The sequence below is a fragment of the Castanea sativa genome, chromosome 5 (genome assembly GCF_040712315.1).
Source record: "Castanea sativa cultivar Marrone di Chiusa Pesio chromosome 5, ASM4071231v1".
Classification (NCBI taxonomy): Eukaryota; Viridiplantae; Streptophyta; class Magnoliopsida; order Fagales; family Fagaceae; genus Castanea; species Castanea sativa.
In genome coordinates, this window is record NC_134017.1 from 64,358,815 (window position 1) to 64,371,362 (window position 12,548).

The 12,548-nt window shown below is 35.9% G+C and overlaps 1 pseudogene; it reads right to left on the reverse strand.

The window, feature by feature from the left end:
- Positions 1 to 3,314: 3,314 nt before the first annotated feature.
- LOC142637094 (thioredoxin reductase 1, mitochondrial-like) lies at positions 3,315 to 7,204 on the reverse strand (annotated as a pseudogene).
- Positions 7,205 to 12,548: the final 5,344 nt, after the last annotated feature.

Sequence of the window (12,548 nt, forward strand, 5' to 3'; positions counted from 1 at the left end):
GACTCCTGTTGACTTTACACCTCCCAAAACCTCTCTCTCTTACTTAAAACTTCTTTCCCAAGAGTTTTTCGGCCTAAAGATCATCTTCTCTCATTTGCTATGATCATTTTCACTCATTCTTCATGCATTTCATGCATTTGACCTAACTTTTTTGGGATTTTTGAAAAATATTGGGTTTTTCAAAATTGATGGAGTTTTTATGAAATTTTTATGAAATTTTTGGGATGGGCTTTGTGACAATGGTTTTAAATCATCATGCATTGCATCTCATTTGCATTATAACAATGTTTCATAAATTTTAGATGTGTGTTTACTTTGTTGAAATGATTGTGTGCTAGTAGGATTGAATTGGGTTGAGCCTATGATGTTTTTACTACTGCATATCACATGCTCATATATTTTCATGCATACGTACCATACATTCTCTATATTCTTATATATTGATTGTGATTGGTGATTTTCTGCGTGTCTCTCTCTCTCTCTCTCTCTCTTAGTTAGTTGCTCTATGACACCTAAATGAAAAATCTATTCCATCTCGGAAGCCTCTTAGTTTCGAGGCATCCTCTTCTTTTGATCTTACTCCCTCTCATATTCAGTTCTGTGATGATAAAGCCCAACAAGACTTTTCTAGAGAACTTTTCTAGACGAGGCATTCATTCGGAACGCCAAGTCATTTTGTTGAACTTCTCCGACATTGACTTACCCATTATCATTCACAGTAGAGGTTGGGAGTCATTGTGTGAAGTCTCAGTCACTTGTCCATCCGTGCTTATACATGAGTTCTACTCCAACATACATAGATTTGATTATTCAGTATCTCTCCTTGTCACTCCCGTCTGAGGTACTCGCATCATTGTCACTTCGAAAATTGTATCCGACGTGCTCTATGTCCCAAGGGTAGCGCATCCTGACTACCCTAGTTGTGATCGTCATAAGACCATGTCTAAAGATGAGCTTATGTCCATTTTTTGTGAGCGTCTCTCTGATTGGGGTGATCGTCAGTTCACTCCTTGCTCGACCTTTACTAAAGGTCCGAGATTCCTTAACATGGTGATGACATTCGTTCTCCATCCATTGTCTCACTATAACTCCATTACAGAGCCTCGTGCTCGGTTTTTGTTATCCCTCATTAAAGATCTTACCATAGAATTCCCTTCTCATTTCATTTTATCACTCATTGATGTGTATAAGGATATGACGACCCGTGATAAACTCATCTTCCCTTCGACTATCACAAGGATTCTACACCATTTTTTTGTCTCCTTTCCCATTTCCGACCACTTCCATGTCATGTGTGCCATAGACACCGCTCCCGTTAAATGGAGCGAGGCGCAACTACTTTCGAGGCGGTCCGGGACGTCGATTCCTCTAGCTTCTATAGCTCCATCCATATCTGCTCCCTCTTCTTCTATGGGTGGTGTGTCTCTTGAGGACATAATGGAACAGCTTGTGCGCATGGATGCTCCCTTCGACAGTCTTAGGGATGAGTTGTGTTAGGTGAACACTCAAGTTGGTCGTATTGAATGACGACAGGCTATCATAGGTGGCTTCATTGCTTCTCCTCCTCTTACTCCAGAGGCTTTTGAGGATGAAGACGATGATGGTGATGTTGATGTTGATGCTGATGCTTCTGATGCTGATGCGGATGAGGATGCTAGCTCTTCTAGTGCTGATGAGATGTCTACTTGATGTACTTACCCTTTGTCACTCGTGGCAAAAAGGGGGAGTAGTTTGGATATGATAATAGTCATACTCATAGGGGGAGGGTTAGTATAGGAGATTTTTGTTAGGGGGAGTGTTCATATCTTGAGAGATGTAATGAGGACTTTTATGTATCTTTTTCTTTTCTCTTTATTTTATATACATTGTTCATATACCTTAGATCTTGTGATCATGTTATGATAGCAAACCTTGTACTCGTTGATATATATACATTTGCGATTGTTATTACAGGTCTTTCACCTATCTTTACATGTGTTGTTTCTTTTCTCTCTTTATGCGCATGCTTCTTATATATTGTATGCAATTTTTTATTTCTGTCTCACACTAAGATGCCTTGACGAGTTTTGTTTAAAGTGTTTCATAAATACAGGTTGTCAAAGTCTTCTTGTCATGAACTCTCTTCTTGCAAAGTTTTTCAAGAGTTTGTGTTAGGATAGATTTTATTGTATTCAACAAGTGAGTATGAGTTGAGTGATTTATGACTTCTCTCATATGCTCAATTGTTTGTTGTGGTTTTGTTATGAATTGCCAAATTGGGAGATTGTTAGGACACATGTGATTCATGTTAGGAACATATGTCAACATTTTATATAATTGACTAATCCTTTGACAAAACTCACTTTACTTGTATTTGGATAGATCTAGAATGTGTTTAATGCTTCAAGAAAAAAGATTTCAAGTTCAAGTGTTAAAGCCATGCAAGTCTGTCCAAGAATCAAGTGAAGAAGTGTTGTTCATTAAAGCTCGACAACTAGTATCTATCGAGGTTTAAAAGAGCTGTTTCAGCCCGAGGCTCGACAGCTGCTTAACAAATAGGGTATCTGTCGAGATCTATGAAGTTCAATTTTTTAGAGCTTATTTTCATTCAATCCATGAATGTATGTTTGGACTTTCTTTTCTCATAACCCTAAATATATAAAAGGATTATTTTAAGGGCTATCACAGGTTGCACAGTTGTACAAGAGCACAATTCCACAAGTGTGAAGAAAAGTGTGACCGGAAACTTAGTTTGCCCTAGTTCTTATTTCTCTTGAAGAAGCTGCTGTGTTTGTACACCATAGAGTTTTGTGACCAAGTAACTTTATGATCTTCATCGTGTGATAAACAGAAGAACTTTGCAGCCAACATTCTTCTCAAGTTGGTGATCAAGTCGTGTACTGGGATCTGCGCATCTTTTGGTTAGTCACGTACTAGGAGCCGTGCAATACAATGAGAGATTGTCACTACAAAACAAGTCCAACTAGGTATTGGGGTAAGGGTTTAACTGTAGGTTGGTATAAAGTACTGAGATTCTTTTACTTGTAACCGCTTGTTGTGATAATAATGAATTCTCGGGAGTGGTGACCTTAAAATCACCCGGTGGAGTTTTTGTTTCGGAAGTTTTCCCCATTCGTAAACAAATCACTGTGTCAATTTATTTTCTGCTACATATTTATTTGGTGATTTGTTTGTGCTGCCACGTACATTGCATGTTAAATTGATTAATTAATTAAACTTGGTTAATTAATTAACTAATCCATCACGAGGGGTCAATATGTTCTTGGCCAATCACTAAGCCTCCAACCACTAGGCTGTACCCTAACAAGTACTCATCAATCAATTTTGCCCTTCTGAGATCCAATCTCTTGCAAGTAATGTTCGGCTTCCAAAGTTGCCATGCAACCAGCATCATTAAAGAAACCAAGTAAACTAAATAGAGAAGACCTTAATACATATACTGTGAATAAACCATAACTTATGTGGAATAGGTCTTTTTATTTAAATTTAAAATGATAACATAAATTGTTCAACAAAACCCAAATATTGGTGATAGAAACAGGTTATCGCAACAATGGTAGATGCCATGGCCAATGGTATAATCAAAACCACTACTTACATGATTTCTAATTTTCTATATGACTGTTCCGAAAATTAAGAATGAAATAGAAACCAGCAGCAGCCTTTCTCTCACCCCCCCTATTCCCCAAAATCTTGGGACCTAAATGAACATTTCAGAAAGACATGTATTCCCAATAGCAGAATCACTTAGAGTGGAGTTAGTAAGCAACATCCTGCTGTTATTTACCTACTTATATACCACTGCCAATTATTTGTATTATCTCAATTCTTATAGTCAATTATAGAAATTGTCAAATCTTATGCATCCTAATGGAGCTAAATGATGAACACAAAACACTTTCCCAAGTCAATGTAGTTTATTTATTTATATTTTTTGTAAATCACATTTAAAAAGACAAACAATCCAAGCCTAGTCAAGTATCTTGCGATAAGTTCATTTTGTGAGATTAAAGTTATGCACAGGCTTAATTTACATTTGCGCAGAAATCATAAATACATGTCACTCAATCTCAAGTCACTAAGCAAGAAAAAAGCCAGAGTCCAACTCAACCTTGAAGTGACAACCCATTTGATCTTATTTTAAGGGGTCCAAAAATGGGTGGGACAAAATCAAGTTCCAAATATTCCAATATCTAAATTCTCCATGTTCTTAAAACTTGAGTTAAACTAGCTTGGGTTTGCTAAAAAATGGGCTCAGCGTCTCAAAATAATGCGCTTAATTCAAGACTCAACAGTCATCCAATTGCATAGAGAGATGGTGATCAAACCATGTCAAATAGATCATAAATAGATTAATTTCTTCACAACCCTAGAGCACAAGTTTCATCATTTTGATAAAGAAGAACAAAAAAAGTACATGGTCACACAAGGTGAGACTAATTTTGTTTTTAAATCCACAAGAATAGAATGGACAAGAAACAGAACTTTTTAGTACCTTCTTAACTATACAGTTATTAGGAGTGAGTCAAAAAAATAAATATTAAAATTTCCTTTTGTTTATTATCAGTTTCATCACTAATGTGTTGCACATAGAAAATACCATAATGCAACAAGTAAATTAGAGACATTGGAAAATTCAGAAAGCATATTTGTTCTTGTAGTCAGTCCCTTTATTATCTAGTGGGCAATTTGATCAAGAACAAAGAAACATGTAAACCAACAGCTTGTAGTTGAAAAATGCATCTGAAAGCAGTGCAGAGAAGAGAAGTGAACTAGGCAATTAAGTTCAATATTATATCAATGTGATAAACATAATTTTGACACGGCAAAAAACAGAAACGGAAACAAATACACCTTATTACCCACACAAAACATATAATCCCAAATAAAATGAAGAAGAGAAGTGCTACAAACATAGAAGCTCCAAAATCGAAATTTAAATGATGAAGGGGAAAGATAGAGGATATTGACAAACCAGTGTCGGCAGGAGTACCAGCCTACCTATACTTTTTATCCTGGACATCTCCGTTAGCAAAAACTCCAGGCACACTTGTCTGGGTGGTCCCCGGCTTTGTGACAACATAGCCACCAGAATCAAGTTTCGTCTGACCATCCAAGAACTTGGTGGTTGGCTTGTGCCCTATCACAAAGAACAATCCCAAAACCTTGAGATCCGAAATTTCCCCGCTCAGTACATTCTTCACCTTCAACCCTCCCAAGACCCTATAATTAGTGTTTTCGTACCCATAGGCTCCCACGGCCACCGAGTTCCATAGAACTTGAATCTTAGGGTTAGTCAAGACCCTCTGCTGCATAATTTTTGAAGCCCTAAATGTATCTCTCCTATGGATGATGTACACAATGGACCCATACTTGGTGAGGAATGTGGCCTCCTCCATGGCTGAATCCCCACCTCCAATTACTTCCAGGGGCCTGTTCTTGAAAATGGGTGCAGCACCATCACATACAGCACAAGCTGATATCCCTCGGTTCCAAAACCCTCCTAGGCCCTCACCATAGCCAGGGAAGTCTAAGCGCTTGGCGACAGCACCAGTCGCCACAATGATGGAATTGGCAATGACAGTCCTAGAATCAGTGAAGACCTTGAAAGGGGTGGTGGAGAAATCCACCTTGTTGACGGTCTCAGTTAGAATCTGAGTGCCAAAGCGGAGTGACTGCTTGCGGCAGCGGTCCATGAGCTCAATGTCATGAATTCCATATGGAAATCTTGGGAAGTTCTCCACCTCAGTGGTCGTGGTGAGCTAGCCTCCAGGGGCAATGCCATTGGCCATCCACCCCTCAAAGAGGATGGGCTTCAACTCTGTGTGGGATGCATATATGGCAGCAGTGTGGGCAGCTGGGCCACTTCCAATGATGCAAAACCTTGTTTTAAGGGTATGGAGGTCATCCATGACCAAAGTCGAAGAAATGGCAGCGACAGAGGACGATGCTTGTCCAGGTGTGGAAGTGGGAGCAACAGAGTTGGAGGCCTTTTGAACAAACTTGGAACCTCTTTTGAGTAGCTTTGAGAGCTTGTTTTTAGGACAATAACTCATAATTTCTCCTTTCTGCAATCTCTATTGCTATAAAAGTTAAAAAGCATGGTTTTGAAAACCAAATTGTAAAGAGAACAAAAAAGAAGAAGAAGAGATGTTCAAGTTTTTAAGATTGGACCATAATGGCATCATAAAACTTTTAGAATAAAATAATAAAGCATAAACAAGCTAATTAAAATTTGAACAATAACAATTCTTTAAGTACAACATCTAAACAAACAAATAAATTCCACAGAGTAATATTACACATTAAAAAAAATATATTCAACTACAACAACAGCAGCGACAATCACCACCTAAGATGATATAGAAAATCAAGAGGAATAACAAATAAACCTAAGAATTAAACAAACTATGAACAAAAATAGAACACCCACTAAGTACTTGATTTTCATAAACAATGTGGTTCAAGTCGTAGCAAACCCTGAAATGAAAAATGAAGTAAAACAAACCAGAAACGGTGACACACTTCAGGGCAAAGATTGAATAATATAAACAAATGAAAACAAATTGAATCTAAATTTAGCTAATTCCAGGTTACTTACATATAATTAAAGATAAATATAATAGGACCAAATAAAAAACACCTAATTAAGCATTTTTTTTGTTTAAAGCATGCACTGATAAAAAAGGGGGATTATATTTTAATTTTGATTTATAGCACAAACCCAGTAAAGAAAATTCTCCAAAAAATAGAATAACCCTCAAATGATTCTATGTTCTATGCATTTAACAATGTGAGGTTGCCTTTCTGACTGAGTAAACTAAGTGTTATGGAAAAGAATCTGGAAGACCCCATGTTTCTTCTACATTTCAAAGCTCAAATTAACAAGACACAATAGCTGATAAACAACAAGAAGCTTCAACAAGTGAAAACTTCCAATACCCACAAGTGGGCTTTTTGTCCTCTAAAGAACCCATCTAAGATCATGTAATACACAAACCCAAAAAGGTAAAGGAACCCAAAAGTAAACAACCAAGTGAAGACAATGAAAATGTTTACCTCAATGTCTAGACTTCCCAAATTCCCAGTGAGCTATTCAGATTGGGCTTATGGAGGAAAAGAGTTGGTGGTTCCGTGGCAGAGGGGAAAGAAGAAAGCATAAGCTCATAGGGTTGGTAGATAATAAGTCCATCCATGACTTCTTGTGTTTACTTTACTTGGGCGGTAGGTTTGGGCCTTGAGACAGAGGAAAAGAATGAACGCAAATGCTTCTTGGAATACCAAAAGAACTTAAAGATGGAACAAAACTGGAATCCCAGGATGGACGTGTTTTTTTTTTTTTTTTTTTAATAAAGTAATATTAATATATTGAAGGTGGAAATATAACTATCATACTAAAACACTCCCTAGTAAATCTGGAAATCCAAAGTTAAATTCATTCTACTATTAGTTCATGACATTTCTATGATGTCTCGTTGACGGAAAATTATTATGTAGTCCTAAATAGGATGTCTCATCATATGGAGAGGTCATTTCTAACAATTCCTTTAATTTTGTCCATTTTCAATAGTCTTAACATAATGAATACTATAAGTATAACAATGGAATGTGAGAATCTGATTTGCATCTATGATTAGAGATTGTGGGTAAATGGGATGAGAATTAGGTAAGAACCCTAGAGAAAGTATTTTTCCATATAAGGACATTCATTCATCCATCATTAGGATGATCTATTATAATTTGACAATCAAGCTAAGGGAGGACCTCCCGTTGGAAAAATCCCATGTTTTTTTTTTTTAGAAAAAAAAACTTCCGTAATGGATAAGCAATACCCATCAATAATAATTATTTGTCCACATTTTTTCCACAAAAAAGGGTAATTCATTTAACTAGTAATTACTATCAAGTCATACCAAACATGAGAGCTGGAATATATGGGAGAGGAAAGTAAAGAGAAGGAAACGAAATTTTAATGAAAATAATTGGAATTTATAAAGACAAAATTTTCCTCTAATTAACCGGATACATGATGGTTCATAAGATTATTTATGTGTATTAAACCACATAATTCATTAAATCATTTAAACAAGATACATGACTATTAAAAAACACATGACTAAAAGTAAAGGTGAAGTGGGTTTCAGATAGCTCAATTGGTAAAGTTTTTTTTTATCTAAAGAGTAATCATCATGAGATGAATGCAATAGATTAAAATGCTATCATATTTATCACACACACAAAAAAAAAAAAAAAAGGAAAGTTAAATAATCTTTTAAGTTGCCAAATAGTGGGTTTGAGGAGTTTTTCTTCATGTTTGGTTAAAACTTTTTTCCGATTTGTAAGAAATTTGTCAAATTTTTTGGGAGTATTACAAAGCTTATTATTAGTATTAGAAGTGTTTCAAATTGTATTATAGTTAGTAATACATGAGATGAAATATATATACATATCACTAATTGAACATTTTAAGCAATGTTTTAATTTTTAAGCCAAAAATTAAAAAATTTCAAGATATATTTTAATTTTTGAAGCAAAATTTAATTTTTAAAAAGTTACGATTATTTGTAGACAGTAAAATACATTACCTTTTTTTAAAAAAAGAAAAAATTCCGTAGTTGAGGGCAGGGGGATTTGAACCCTATATGTTTAGATGTTTTTGTTGAAAACATTATGAGATATCAATTGAACTACAAAAATGATGACAAACAAACATTAGTTATTCATAGACATAACTAAGATAGAATAGTAGTATTTTTGTAGAGCCTATTTGGTAAAGTGAAAACAATTTTGTGTTTTCGGTTTTTGTTTTATAGGTGTTTTGGAAAAATTGTTCCCAAAACGCGTTTTATCACCTTAAAACCATGGTTTTAAAAACCGAACTGGGGCAAAACTAGATTTGCCTTCGATTCCCAATTTTTCCCATTTTGACCGGTTTTTGATCGATTTTTCTCGGTTTTAGGCTTTTTTTTTTCAAAGCAGACTAGTTCTTGGTTCAACTAGTAGGACTAGCTGGTTTGGTTTGGTTTTTAAAATCTTGCTTAAAACACAAATCCATTAATTTGGCATTATTTTCTCACCCCAGTTTTTCATCCATTTTCCTCTTCTTCCCATTCAATTCTCATTTTCTCTTCCAATAAAAAATTACCAACACTCACAAATAGTCCAATGCTATCTTATGGTAACAAAATTGGACACGACCTTGACATGACACGACACGAAATTAGTAGGTTATGTGTTGAGGCTTAATGGGTTCGTGTCATATTTGAGTTGACATGACTGACCCGTTTAATAAACGGGTTGGGTTAGTGTTCAACATATAGAATCCATTTGACTCGTTTAATTAAATGACATTTTACCAATATACATTTCCAACTCTAGATATATAAACTTATTAGTTGTTGTGGTTTATTTTCTTTGATATATTGTGATTGATTATTTGTGATACAATTACTCGTTAGTTTTGAATTTTATATTAAAAATATTTATTTGTTTGTTTTTTCATAATTTTTTTTTCATTTGATAAAATCTGATAAATAGGTCGACACGACTGAGATATATATTATCACAAATTTGTTATCATGGAGTTTCAGCTTTTAAGTTGATCAAGTATAGGACTCCAAATTTGCTTGCAAAATATCAAATGGTGGTTCTTAATTTATCGGATCAGGTTACTAAAGGATGGCTAATGAAAACAGTGAAGGATGTAAGAACTTGGTTTGATTTTTGGGTTGGTCTTGTGTGGTTTGAGGAGATGAGTTAACTTTAGAGTGAGAGGGGCTAATGTATTTTTAGTCAATTTTAGGTTGGACTTAAGATTTCATTTGGCTTTGGTTGCTTAGTTTTGATTTGTTGGATAGCCACTTTGATTTTATCATATGGGTTGGCTGATTTGGTCAGTTTGTGCCTTTTAAGTGGGTTTAGCTTTGAGTTTGTATGAAGCTATGTATGGGCTTGTGAGAGTTGAGTTTAATTGATGAAGTTGGTGTTTTTGGGTTTTGAACCGGGTATAGTTCTCTCAACAGTTTGCTTCCAGTTTGCATTATGAAATTTGACTGTTTACTATTCTACTCCAACGTGTCCATATCAATATCAAGAATTTTGTTTTTTTTTTTGCAACAAGTAAATTAGAGACACAGGCAAATGTAGAAAGCTTAGGCGGGGTATCTTGCAGACTAGCATAGATGTGGGAAACAATGTAATAAGTTAGCATGCGCTGAAAAAGATGTTGAAAACTAACATCTTGAGTTTTAGGAACTCGATTTCAAGGAAAACTTAAGTTGAGATGTGGCAGTTTTAGGCTTGAGGATGTGGTAGTTTCTGCCACATAGATCTTGGGTTTTAAAAACTCAATTTGTAACTCGAGTTTTATAAACTTGATTTATGTAGGTGTTGAGCGAAGAACATCGGAAGCAAGAATCTGGAAACAAAGGAAGAATCTGGTTGAGATCCACTGAAGAACATTAGAAGCAAGAATCTAGAAATAGAAGAAGAATCTGGTTTAAGATCCACCAAAGAACATCAGAAGCAAAACAGAGGAACATCAGATGGTTTGAGATCCACTGAAAGAACAGGGGAAGAAGAAGAAAAGACAAAGACGAAGAGGTGATCTGAAAAGAAAATGGTGGAATTCGATTTTCTAAGACTCGAGTTCTAAGTAGAATTTTTTCCACATCAGATGCCACCGCTTGCGTCTGGAGTTTTAAAAACTCGAGTTCTACCATTGAACTCAAGTTTTAAAAACTCGAGATGCCAGTTTTCTAGTTTGTTTTGTAACATGACAACTACCGATATTCTTAGAAAATTAACGTTAAATGGAAAGAAAATTCAAGCTTAGGCCCTGTTTGGTAAGAAATTTCAAACAATAGTTTTCAGTATTTAAATACTAATTGTGAGGAAAAAAACGTGTTTGGTAGGAATTTTCATTTAGAAGTGTTTGAATTACGTTTCTTATTTTAGGATGTTTGAACACTGTATTTAAAGGACTCCTCCATACTCGTTTCAATTTTCAAATAACATCGCTTAATAACACTTTTGTAAATATATTAAAAACTGTAAGCCCCACTTGATAAGAGATTACATATACACAAATAAATAAAAAAAAATAAAAAATAAAAAAGAGAAAAGAGATTACATATACACATACCAAACTGTAGGCCCCACCTGGTGAGTAAATTTTCTCTCCCCTCAAATAAAATAATAATACGTTTACTATACTCATCCTTTAAAACACACACACACACACACACACACACACACACACACATGTATTATTTATAAGGAAAGACTATTCCCTGTAATAAAAACATAACCAAACTATTGAATAGCTAAACCATAGGAATAACTGTTACATTACAATACCTATTACAGTTTACCAAATGTGTCCTTATTGTTTTGGATAATAAAAGCTAGAATTTGGATATGCTTAAACTTGTTTTCCTTCCTTTTGAGCTCGAAGATGTGGGTGGAATTCGATTGAGCAATAGGCTACCTGAGGATAGGCCAATATGGGTAGAGACTCTTAAATTGGTTATTTTCGGTTAGGAGTGCTTATAAGGTTGCATTGGACTTTTTTTTTTTTGTTGAGAAAACCTTCCCACTGGGAAAGAACTTCATTCAACAGGAAAGTCTTTGGAAACAGTAGAAAAAATATTTGGTGGAACATCCTCCATCCAAATACATACGAGAAAAGATATTCTAGCCTCCCTAGCTAAGGCATGGGCCATACTGTTGCCCTGCCTTCTTACATGAGAGATAGAATAGGTTTGAAAAAAACCAACTATAGACCTAAAGTCTTTCACTAAGTGCCCAACAAAGGCATTTGAGCTAACCCCATTACACAAGCTCCTTACTACCCCCTCGGCGTCGCCTTCAAACCAAACATTTCTGAATCTTAGCTCACTAGCAAAGATTGCTACTCGCATAGCAGCCAACATCTCAAGTACTTCCACTGACGATGGCATTGCTATTTTCTCGGACAAAGAAGCCATCACCTCCCCCGGTCATTCCTAATCACCACTCCCACCCCCGCCTCATGGAATTCACCAAAGACTGCACCATCAAAGTTAACCTTGACTGTGTTAGGAGGGGGGGGGCTGCCACTAGTTCGAACTGGGGCTGCTTTGGACAGCAGGCCTTAGTCAATTCTGCTTAAACTCAACCAGGAGGTTCAGAGCAGATTTGAAGATTTTATGAACCGGGGTACTTGCCTCTTTTCCTCTGAGCTTATTTCTGCGCTGCCAAATTGCCCAGGCAAACATGGCGAATTTTTCGAGCTCACTTGTCTCCTCGTGGACAATGCAGATCAAATCCCACATGGTTTGCACTCTGGGGTGTTTCAGCCTTACCTTTTGTGAATGGAGTTTCCCAAGCCAAATGGACACATTCACAACCCCAAACAGCATGAATCACGTCCTCATCATCCTTCAAACACTGATCACATGTTGTGTTTTCAATTACCTTTCTTTTTTGAAGTCCTATTTTCGTTGGAAGGGCATTGGAGCATGCCCACTAGAGGAAGAGTTTGATCTTGTTGGGTACTTTGATACTCC